The sequence below is a fragment of the Notamacropus eugenii genome, chromosome 2, assembly GCF_028372415.1.
Source record: "Notamacropus eugenii isolate mMacEug1 chromosome 2, mMacEug1.pri_v2, whole genome shotgun sequence".
Lineage (NCBI taxonomy): Eukaryota > Metazoa > Chordata > Mammalia > Diprotodontia > Macropodidae > Notamacropus > Notamacropus eugenii.
In genome coordinates this window covers 80,405,311-80,416,288 of record NC_092873.1, presented here as the reverse complement: position 1 = coordinate 80,416,288, position 10,978 = coordinate 80,405,311, and the positions used below count along the sequence as shown (strand labels likewise).

Here is a 10,978-nt window from a genome sequence, read left to right as displayed (position 1 = left end):
TGCATATGGACATGTAACCAAGACCCTGAATAAAGCCTAACCCTTGTTTGACCCTGGAAAGTCTCTTCTCTCGATACCTTTATCCGGATGGCCTCCGAAGACCTGGACTAAGGTAAGCAGACTCGGGCAGCCCACGGCAATTAGGCTGGGACATTCTCCAAATGAACTCTTCCATTATTGAACTATTGAACTCCGAAGTTGACTAGCTGTTTTTATACACAGGCCTAGACACGTCTTAGTCTCTTAACCAATCATAAGACTTTTTCTTGTGGTGTCAGCTGTTTCCCATCTTATGAGTAAAGCTCTATAATCCTTTAGAGTTGACTGAAGACTTATTTATACATTGTGGGATTTTGGGAAAACTTCTTAACTGCTTACTAATCTATTGATTCAGCTGAGGTGTCTCTACCTTTCTGTGGTTACATTAATTGATGAGGGGCATGAAACCCCACTCTAATATGTATACACATACACATATATACACATGCACACCTACATACATGTATATACATACACAAATACACACATACAGTGTGTATACATGCACATATACATATCTATGTGTGTAAACACACATATATATTGTTTTCTCTAATAAAATGACAGTACCTTGAAGGTAGAGGCTATTTCTTTTTTGTCTTTATATCCCAATATTTAGCACAATGCCTAGCATATAGGATGGGCTTTTAAAGTGTGTCTTGATAAAAAACTGATTGGAGACAAGGATTATCATTTTTTGTCTTTGTAACTGCAAGTGTTAAAGTGTAGTAACTTTTTAGTTCGTTGTCTTTTACTATTTATTGAATTGAATACTTATTATTACGAATGTAGACGAAGTTCCTTTTTCAACAAATTCCATAACTGGAAGCTTCGTATAATATAAAAATTTCTAAGTCTTTTATTCTAACAATCCTATGGAATTTATTGTTACAAGACTTGACTTATACTAGGAGATTATTTCATTTATCTGTTTGGATAATCTGAAGACAAAATTTCATATAGTAGTTAAGAATTATTTCCCATTTATTCTGTATATGGTTTGTTTTGTTTGCGTGTTGTTTCCCCCATTATCTGGTAAACTCTTTGAGAGAAGGGACTTCCTTTTGCTTCTTTTAGTATCCTGAGCACTTAGTACATGGTGCTTGTGCTAAGGCACTATGTGCTAAGCACATTGTAAGTGCTTAATAAATATTTATTGATTGATTAATGGGATTCGAATAGTGATTCTTATTTGTCCTTGATTGTTGAGATAATGAGGTCTATTTTGAATGTTTTAGATCCAGTCAAGGAATATGTTGTACTCCATGACTTAAGGAGAAAACTTAATTAAGAACTGTCTGAAAGAAAATCCTCAGAAAAAGACAACATCTGCCCAGGTTTTTGTTTTTAAATTTAAATACAAATTGCTGTTATTATGTCAGTTTGAACTAATGTATCAAAGTCTACCAGCTAAGAAATTTGGGGTTTTATATTGTTATAGAAGTGTAATTAAACTTGACATTTTCCAACCTGAAAAAGGAAAGCACTTTTGGTTTATTGTTTTTAAGAATTCACTTTTACAATCTCGTTGACTGATTGTTCCTTTTTACTGTTTAAACTAGCTTTTGACATGTATTAACCACATTAATTTGCCAGACTAACTTTTATCATAATGACTTTATGAATTAAATTATTTTTCATCTTCATCATTCCTATTGATTCTACAGATATCCTACTATGTTTTATAATAAAATAGAGGTACATGAGATGATGTGGGTACAAAATATCATTAACTAGAATCTATTGATGATTTTTTGGCATTTGGCTCATTTGGACAAATGCAGCTAAGCTTAAATTACCTTCGCATGATAGAAAATTGAACTATTTAAACTTAGAACACTTCAATCATCACTTTAAAGTATTTTTAATCTAAGTATGTCTTTAATCTCCCATCCTGTGTAATTCTTTCAGAACAATCTGCCTAATATAGCTTAGAATTCAATTTTTGCTTGTTCTTCTGTGGTTCCCTAACCCTGGCTGTCAAGTTATCATATCATTTTGTATAGGCCTTGAAAAAAGAGATTAGAGATGAATTTATTAGAGTTAGATTTTGCTTGATAAAAGTTGTACTTGATTATACTTTCATAAGATTTATCAAAACCAAGTGTTTTAAATTAATTCAAGCTGTCTTTTAATCAATTTTTTCCCTACAGACATATAAAATTTTTAATCTAGTTGAATTAATATGTCTGATGAGATATATTTTCCCAAAATATTTGTAAGAAAATGCATGGTTGCTACAAATTAAAGCAGCAAAAATGTAGTCATCTGACTGGGGAGTGGGAATACAGGACAATTATTCTATCTTCAGACCTATGTGAAAGACATACTAAAAGATATATCTCTAAGGTAGGGCTGCTTGTTACCAATGTACTAAAAGTTTTTTGAAATTATGTTTTTTAAAATATTATTTTCTTTTCAAATAATTTGAAAATATTGACTGACTAATAGGCCAACTTGATAAATTTCTTGGCAAGAAATAGATGAATATAGGAGAACTACTTTTATTAAATAATTTTTATAATTAAAATTATTTATAACCAAAAATTATTTTGTTAGGTTATGGTGTATTACATCTGTAGTCTAAAAAGCACTGTATGTACATAAGATAAGCCAATAAGATAAAAAAGTCTATTTTTAGGAAGAAGAAAATATATTACTATGGCCATTCTACTCTAACAAATATTGTACCTGACTTTCTTGTAAGATCAAACTTACATAACTCTATTGCATTAAATCATATTCAGTCTATTTATTGATTCTACTTTTGTAAGATACTGCATGCATTTTGCAGTTATTTAACTTTATCTTCAAATAGGGACAAAATTGTTCGATTTTACATGATATTCAAGTTTTCCTTTTTTTAAGCTGACACTGAAAACTTTATTTTAAAAGTTAATTGCATTTCATTGGCAGGATGTGATAGAGTAGAATGTTGTATAGTATAGACTGTTTGCCCTTGTGAATCTTCTGGTTGTAAACGAAATCTGGATTGTGGCAAGAACACAGTCTGGCACCCTATTGAAAGGTTAAGACAGAAGATGATAAAAAGAGCCACATGTTTCAAAGATTTACTGACTCTGTTACTTGTTTATACTATAATTCTTTTTCTAAACAAAAGTATCTTGACAGGTTTGAACATAGTGGGGGGAAAAGTTTTCAACTGTCTACCTCTATTATATGAACAATTTTCAGGGAAACAAGACATGTTTATACCATTTTAACATATTATAATTGGCTTTCATATACCAAAGAAAATAGATAGCTACTCTACTTTTCTAGGCACACTTGGTAGAATTGTGTATTATGAAAGTTTATCTTTGGGATCCTGCTATTTCACCTAACAGTCCTTTTTGCTTTTTTTTTTTTTTTGGCATTCCACCTTCGCATATGCTTTCATGCTATACCAATTAACATGAAGTTATATCAACTATTGTGATAATAGCTTACCTCTCTAAGAGGTATTTATATTCTAGCTTGCTAGCTGTCTTAAGTCAGAGAAATGAACAACGTTTACAGCCTACATGTCAAATTAAAGACAGGGAATTATTATAAAGGTTTTTTGCCTGGGGCAAACATTGAAGGGGAATAGGAATCTCATCTCTCTCATCTTATTTCATATTGTGGAGTACCCAATTTCATTTTGAATTAATTTGTCAGAAACTTGCATCATTAAGGGTTGAATAACTTTCAAAGTATGGGCTCCACTTTCAGCTTTAGTACTGAATTAATTTTTCCTTAGTAATGGCCCTTCCTCCTTTCTTTCATTTCAGCAAATGAAAGAATTTTCTTCTGGTAGGAACTGCAAATGGCAGACTAGCTGTTTTTGAAGATAGACATGTTAAGGTAAATGTTAAATGACTTTTCTATGACAGTACAAATGCCTTGTCTCTGCAAATTCTTTGAAGACGAGGACTATGGTGATGAAGTGGTGCTAGGCCTGGGGTCCATCTTGGCTCTGCCACTTTTCAGCTATGGCACATGGAGCAAGTTATTTTGCCTCTCTAAACCACAGTTATCTCCCAGTTGATAACTAAATAACTTCTCAAGTCCTTCTCATCTCCCTCTGGGTGATCCTATGAGCTTATGCTTCTTTTGTATTACCCACAGAGACAAGCATATAGGATGCACTTGAAGGATACTTATTGGTCCATAGATAAACCTGTTGTTGCCAAGAAGGTGCCAGCTGTCTTTGGTAGAGGAAGTTTCCTTATCTGGGAATTCTCTCAATCATAGGCTTCATCACTATCTCTATACTAATTGAGTAATAACTAGCTCTGTCTTAATGAGCTAAATTGAAGATCAAAATCTAGCTTTTTAAAAGCTTTTTGATACCATTGACTCTGTGCAAGTACATCCTCCATGACAGAGGTGAATACCTACCTGTTTTATGCCTAACTTAATATTGATAGTGAACAATTATCTCTGTTGTTTTAGCTATTAATAACTCTTGTATAATTATTACATATAAATAAGAGATACTGATGAGAGTTGGAAGGGTGGGGTGAGACACTCCTCCCCCAAGACCTCAGTACCAGGGGCAGGTCGTCTGGAATGAATTTGTGGACTCAAGCATTCTTGAGGTCAAAGTAAAGATTTCAGTGGGCAAAAGCCCTTAGGGAACCTGCAATTTGAATGAAGTACAGGTAAAATTTATATAAGATATTCTATAGTAAAATGTGTGATGACTTGGTGATTAGGGGTGGGATTAGAGAGTGGCTAATTCTTAAAGGAATATGTACTTTTAGTATCTTCTGCGCAGCCATTGTCAGTGAGTAGCAAATGTTGTTATGACCCTGTACACAGTCAATTCAGCCAATACACAGCTGATTCAAACTAATAAATCCTATAGGTACAGCTGGCTACTGTATCAGGAAAGGAGATAAAAGTTTTGCTAGGTCAGGCGTGGGCTGGGAAGAGACTGCCTTGGACTGGGTTTTGAGGCTAGGGAAAAATGTGATTTTTAGAGAGAAATGTGATTTTAGAATTGGAGTTGAAGCACATGCACCCAAGCACCCCATCAAAACCTTGTTATTGGATGACAAGTGATCCAGTTGGACTGGAAAGTAGAGGGACAATAAAAATAAAGCTAGATGACCAACATCTTTACTTTCATATTGATTGATGAAACCATATTCATTTTTGACATTAATCTATCTAACAGTGCCAAGAACTTTGGGAGTAAAAACTTTCTTATGCCTGCCTTCAGTAGCTATGAATGGCAATTGAGTAGATGGAGACTGCAGGAATGAGAAAGGCAATTGTGAGGTCACTTCTCCTCTCCTTTGCAAGGCTCTGCTTCTGCCAGGGTTTGGGGAGAAGTAGTGGTCTAGTGGTGGTTTGACCTACCTCTTTTGTGACCTCCTCTGTTTTCCTCTCAGTGCCTTGCTAGACTGATTTGCTTGTCCGTCCTTGAAAAAGGTAAGTGATTAAACTGTACATTCTTTTTAACTAATACCCTCTGAATGTGTACTCCAAAGGAAGTCAAAGACAGAAAGATCCAATATCAAAATATTCGAAACACTATTTTTCATAATAGCAAATAATTAGGGAAAAGCTAAAAAAAATAGTATGTAAGTAAGATACAATGTTTTACATAGTAAGAAATGAGGAATATGAGAAAGTTAAAGAAATGTGGGAAAAATTCTTATTAGGTGATACAAAACAAAATAAAATAAAAGTTAACCCAGAGAACAATAAATACAACATGTACTGTCATAAGAATGTAAATGAAAAGATGACTGAAATGAGGTTAAATGAAACATATACCTTCATGACTGGAGAAAGGCAGGAAGAAAGAATATTATACTGTATCAGTAAGCACCCAACATACACAGGAGGGCCTGTTATCACAGATTCTTTGATCTGCTTCTCTGAAAGGAAAGTCAGCTTTTGAGGGGTTAACAATCACTTTAATCAACCAAGGTATCAGAGAAAATTAAAGTCAAAATTTCAGAGAAATCAAAAATCAATGGACAGTACTTCCAAACTGCCTGACCATAAACATGTGTGTGTGTGTTCGTCCTTCATTGCCAAAGAAGACCATGCCATCAGAGAAATAATGACATGACTTGAGCTTGACTTTGTTTTGAGTGAGGGAGGGCTGTGCAGGTCACCAGCCTCACTTCTCCTCCAGAGTCGTCTGAATCCAGTGACCAGATATTCATCAGGATGACTGGAGATGACCCAGGATGAGGCAATTGGGGTTAAGTGACTTGCCCAAGGTCCCACAGCTAGTGAGTGTCAAGTGTCTGAGGTGAGATTTGAACTCATGTCTTCCTGACTCTTGCACTGGTGCCCTATCCACTGCACCACTTAGCTGCCCCATAACATACATACATCTTTACCAGAGAGGGAAGCACCAATATCTGGGTTTTCAAAGCCAGGGCACTGCTTAGTGGCTTCCCAGAGTCTCATCTGGCACTCAAACTTTCTTCCAAAAACTAAGCCCCAAAATAAAACCTCACCTTCAGAGTATTTATATACTTTTTAGAGTCAGAGAGCATAACCCTCTGACCTAGTGCCTCAATAGAAAAAAAAGATACTTGGGACCTTTCTACAAAACAGTTCCCCTAATCAAGCTTCCCACAATGGGCAGGCCCATCAATGGGTGGGAAATATCCTCCCCAATCACATTCAAATAGAGGCATTATAGTTCTTGACCCTACTAAAACAAAAACAGCAAAAGATCCTATTTTGTCATTATATATACATACACACATATACACATTGTTACATGCAGTCACTGCATGAGATGTTTACTTTTATTGTTTTTCTTTGTCTAGAGAAAGGGAGAAGAATTTCTTGTTCAGTCTAGAGAGGAGAGATGAGAAATAACCACAACATTTTTTTTTAAAGAATTGTACAGAGTCAGAAGGTCTAAATGAGTTGTTGTATGTATTATTGGAGGAAGTGCCAAAATCATGTGAGCCAACTGTCTTTCAATAAGTGTTTGTTAAGCATCTATATGCTGGACATTATTCTAGTGGCTGAGAATAGAGATTCAATTGTGAGATAGTTGCTATGCCCAAGAAGTTTATATTCTGCTGGATCTTTGAGCAATTGAAGGATGGAAGGAAAAAGCCTCTCTTAAACAGCAGCCACGTGCTAGGCAATGTGCTAAACACTTTAAAAATATTATCTCATTTGAGTCTCATAATAGCCTTTTGAGGGAATGGCTATCATTATCCCCATTTTATGTTAGAGGAAACTGAGGCAGGTGGAGATTAAGTAAAGAAGTATTGAGACAAATTACCAGGAAAATCATAGAGGTTGGTCAAATAGAATTGAATTTAATTACTGTTCCATCTCTCATATTGCCTACTAGAGTGCTTTGGGTATCATGGTACTCAGTAATTATGCCAATGAAATATGAATGTCCAAACTATACTTTTATATGTAGTGATATGAACACTTTACCATATTTGAAAGAAAATGTGAAGTTAGGCATTAAGCTGTAATAAAAAAGATAGTAACTTCTAGGAACTGAAATTCCTATATCTACCTGTGATAACTAGCCTTCTAGCTAACTTATAACATTTAATTACATAAATGCTTCATTGAATGTAAAGAAAACATGTTCTAATGTTGAAGATTTTACCCACATAATGTTTGGAGCCTGTTAAAGAACTGTTTAACATTTAGTTTGTTGTCAGTTTTAGTTTTTTCTTTCCTCTGAATTATTAGTATTGGCTTCAACTATTTTGTTTATGGATTTCATTCTTAGACAACTTCAACTATTTTTTATTTAAGTTATGTATGTACTATATTTTCTGAGAATATTGTTTTTCCCCTTTCTTGTTGAAGTTTGGAGGAGTTCCTCCTTTGAAGACATTAAATATGGGAAATGCCAACACTCTATTAATGTGTTTATATGAATCCATATAGTCATCAGAAAAAAATAATCTGGGGAGGATGTGGCACCAAGATTTTCTCACTTTTTAATGATTTTTCTATTCAGAAACTTACTGAGACAAAGATAGATCAACTGAGTTATTTCTAGTTAAATCACACATTTATTACTTTCCTTATAAATTTAAATAATGTTAGTCATGCAGATTATAATTCCTGCTAATTATTTAATGATATTTAAAATGAGAGTCAGTGTGGTACAGTATGTAGTTTGCTGGACCTGGGATTGTGGTTTTGACACTGAGTAGTTCTGTGACCATGGTCAAATCTAAAACTCCTAATTATAAATATGTTGTGATGTTCATCACAGGGAATTTCAATGCAGTAAAATGAAAAGCTTTGATATGTTGACAACATAGTAACCTGATTTCCAAAGTTTCTGTGATTAATATAATGTGTTAAATCTGCCAGGCAAGTGCCCCATAGCACCCCAGGGATCTCGTGTTTGTAGTTTGATATAGCCACCACTAGATGGTAGTATTAGATATCTCATGATTAATGCTGAGACAATTCTGTTCAGTTTAACCTATTGAATGTTTACTATAGCAAAGGCATTGGAAATATAGAAACAGAAACAGAATAGGAAGGCAGTAAGGGGAAGAGGAGGAGAGAATAGAAATAAAATCTCGAGCTAAGTCAAGGTCTTCTTTCCACTTTAACTGACCACTTCAGCATTTTAATGTACAGATTTTTATTTGTTCACTCATGCATTTAATAATAATTTTAGAGCATTTACCATGTGTAAAAGCACTGTATGTTATTAGAGTCTTACCCTCTCTCCTTCAGAATAATAAACCTCTGGTGGTATACCCTGTATAGGATTCCAGCCTTTAGCTATCTCCTATAATCCCTTTAGCTGTTTTGGTTCAAAGAGTTTTGGAAGTATTTGTTAGCTAGCTGAGCCTCAGTTTTCTCAGATTTAAAATGGGAACAATCATGCCTGTTTTACTTATCTCAGGTTTGTTGTAAGACTCGAATGAGGCAATGTATTAAAGTACTTTGCAAACTTGCAAAGAGTATGTTTCAGCTGTTGTTATTATTTCATTTTATTTGTTTTCTTTTTCTTCTAAAAATTGTAATTGATATATTAAATTTTTGCATCACTTTTCATTTCCCAAACATGTGTTCCCTAACCCTTCCATCCCAAGAGCCATCCCCTCTGACAAAGATTAGAGGAAAAAGCAGTGCAGCAGAGTTAGTCAATTGGTCAGCGGAGTATGACAATATCTGTAGCATTCCAGACCATAGAACCCTTGCAAAAAAGGTATGTTCTCTCTTCTTTCTGGCAGTCTTGGTCGATGTAATTGGACCATGTTTTACTGCTATTCTTTCCATATACATTGCTGCAGACTTTGTGGATCTTTATTTTCCTAGTTCTGCTTACTTCACTTTGTAGAAATTCTTATTAGTATTTCTATTATAACCCTCTGTTAACCAAAATCCTCAGTTTTCAAAGTAGTCCAAAGACCCAAGATTTTACTGTAATATCTAAAAATTATGTACCCCAATATAACTTTCTTCTTCTAATTGAAGATAATATATATGTATTTTCAACAAGAAAAATGAAGTATACTTATCATTTAGCTATGACAAGGAAATAAAAATATTTAAGAAATAAATGAATATTAACAGATTTTTTTAATAATTATTATTTGTAATTTATAGAGGTAAATTTCAGTAAGAAAGCTAAGGTTGTTTTCCAAACCTTGTTTCCTAGTCTCCTTCTTGGACTTTGCCATCATAGCAATCTTCATGCCTGCAAAAGCCTCCCCCTCCACAATCTCCTTCTCTGAATGGTAAATTTGTCCCTGAATCTCCATTTGAGGAATGTCAGCCATGCTTACTCAAACCTGATTCAGTCTATGATTCCCCAGTTTCCTTCTGGACTTCCATTCCAGTGGCTTTCTTCACATTGCCTCTACCTTTACAATCTGCTTCCCAGATTGGTGAGTTAGTCACCAAAGTTCCATTTGAGGAAGCACTCATGTCAGTTATACCTATTCTAGAAACCCTGAACTCTTATTGGACTATGCTGCTTTGTCCTTCTTACTACCTTTACCAATAGGAGACAAGCAAGATGATCTAGTATTCCCATCTCTTTGAGGACTTGTTCTATAAAGGATACATAGGAAATGGTTAAAGAAGGAAGGCGTTAGAATTAAGAAGGTTGGGAAAAGCTTCCTATAAAAGATGAGATTTTAGTTGGGACTTACAGGAAGCCAGGAAAGCTACAAATGCAGAAGAGGAGGGAGAACATTCCAGGCACAAGGGACAGCCAGAGAAAATGCCCAAATATGAGAAATGGGTTGTTCTTATTCATGGAAGAGCAAGGAGCTTACTGGCTCAGAAAGAGAGAGATTGAGAGAGAGAGAGAGAGAGGGAGAGAGAGAGAGTGTGTGTGTTGGGGGAGAGATAGAGGGTTATCATTTAAAGTATAAAAAACTGGAAAGATTGGAAAAGAGAAATGATGTTGGTCATAAAGGGTTTTAAATGCCAAACAGGGAATTTTGTATTTGATCCTGGAGATTATAGGGAGCCACTGAAGTTTATTAGGGTCAGGGTTGGTGCTGAAATGATAGGATTTTAGAAAAATCTAATGTGGGGGTTGGGATGCAATAGGGAGAGATTGAAGCAGAGAAACCAATTAGAAGGCTATTGCAATAGTCCAAAGTGACAGGTGTTGAGCACTGCAGTATGGTGGCATCTGTATAAATGGAGAGAAAAGGAAGATGTATTCAAGAGATGTGGTGGTAGAAATGACAAAGTCTGGAAACTTCCTGGAAATTGTAAGAGGAATCAAAGATGGCGAATCTGGATGACTGGGAGCATACATGGTGGTGCCCTCAACAGCAATCAGGACATATTGATTTTGAGATTCCTAAGGAATATGCAGTTTGAGATGTTTAAAAGAGAGTTGAGACTAGAGTCCAGAAGAATGTGCACACTTTGAGAACAGGGACTGGTTTTGATTTTCTTTGTTTCCCCGGTTCTTATGAGTGCTGGGCACATACCTCCTAAAAAGGGCTAT

The 10,978-nt window shown here is 35.0% G+C and overlaps 1 long non-coding RNA gene across 1 annotated transcript; it reads left to right on the top strand.

Moving 5' to 3' along the window:
- The first annotated feature begins 818 nt into the window (after window positions 1-818).
- LOC140525753 (uncharacterized) lies at window positions 819-8,039 on the top strand. Its single transcript, XR_011974108.1, has 3 exons — window positions 819-1,376; window positions 3,813-3,885; window positions 5,421-8,039. It is a non-coding gene; the product is annotated as an uncharacterized lncRNA (long non-coding RNA).
- Window positions 8,040-10,978: the final 2,939 nt, after the last annotated feature.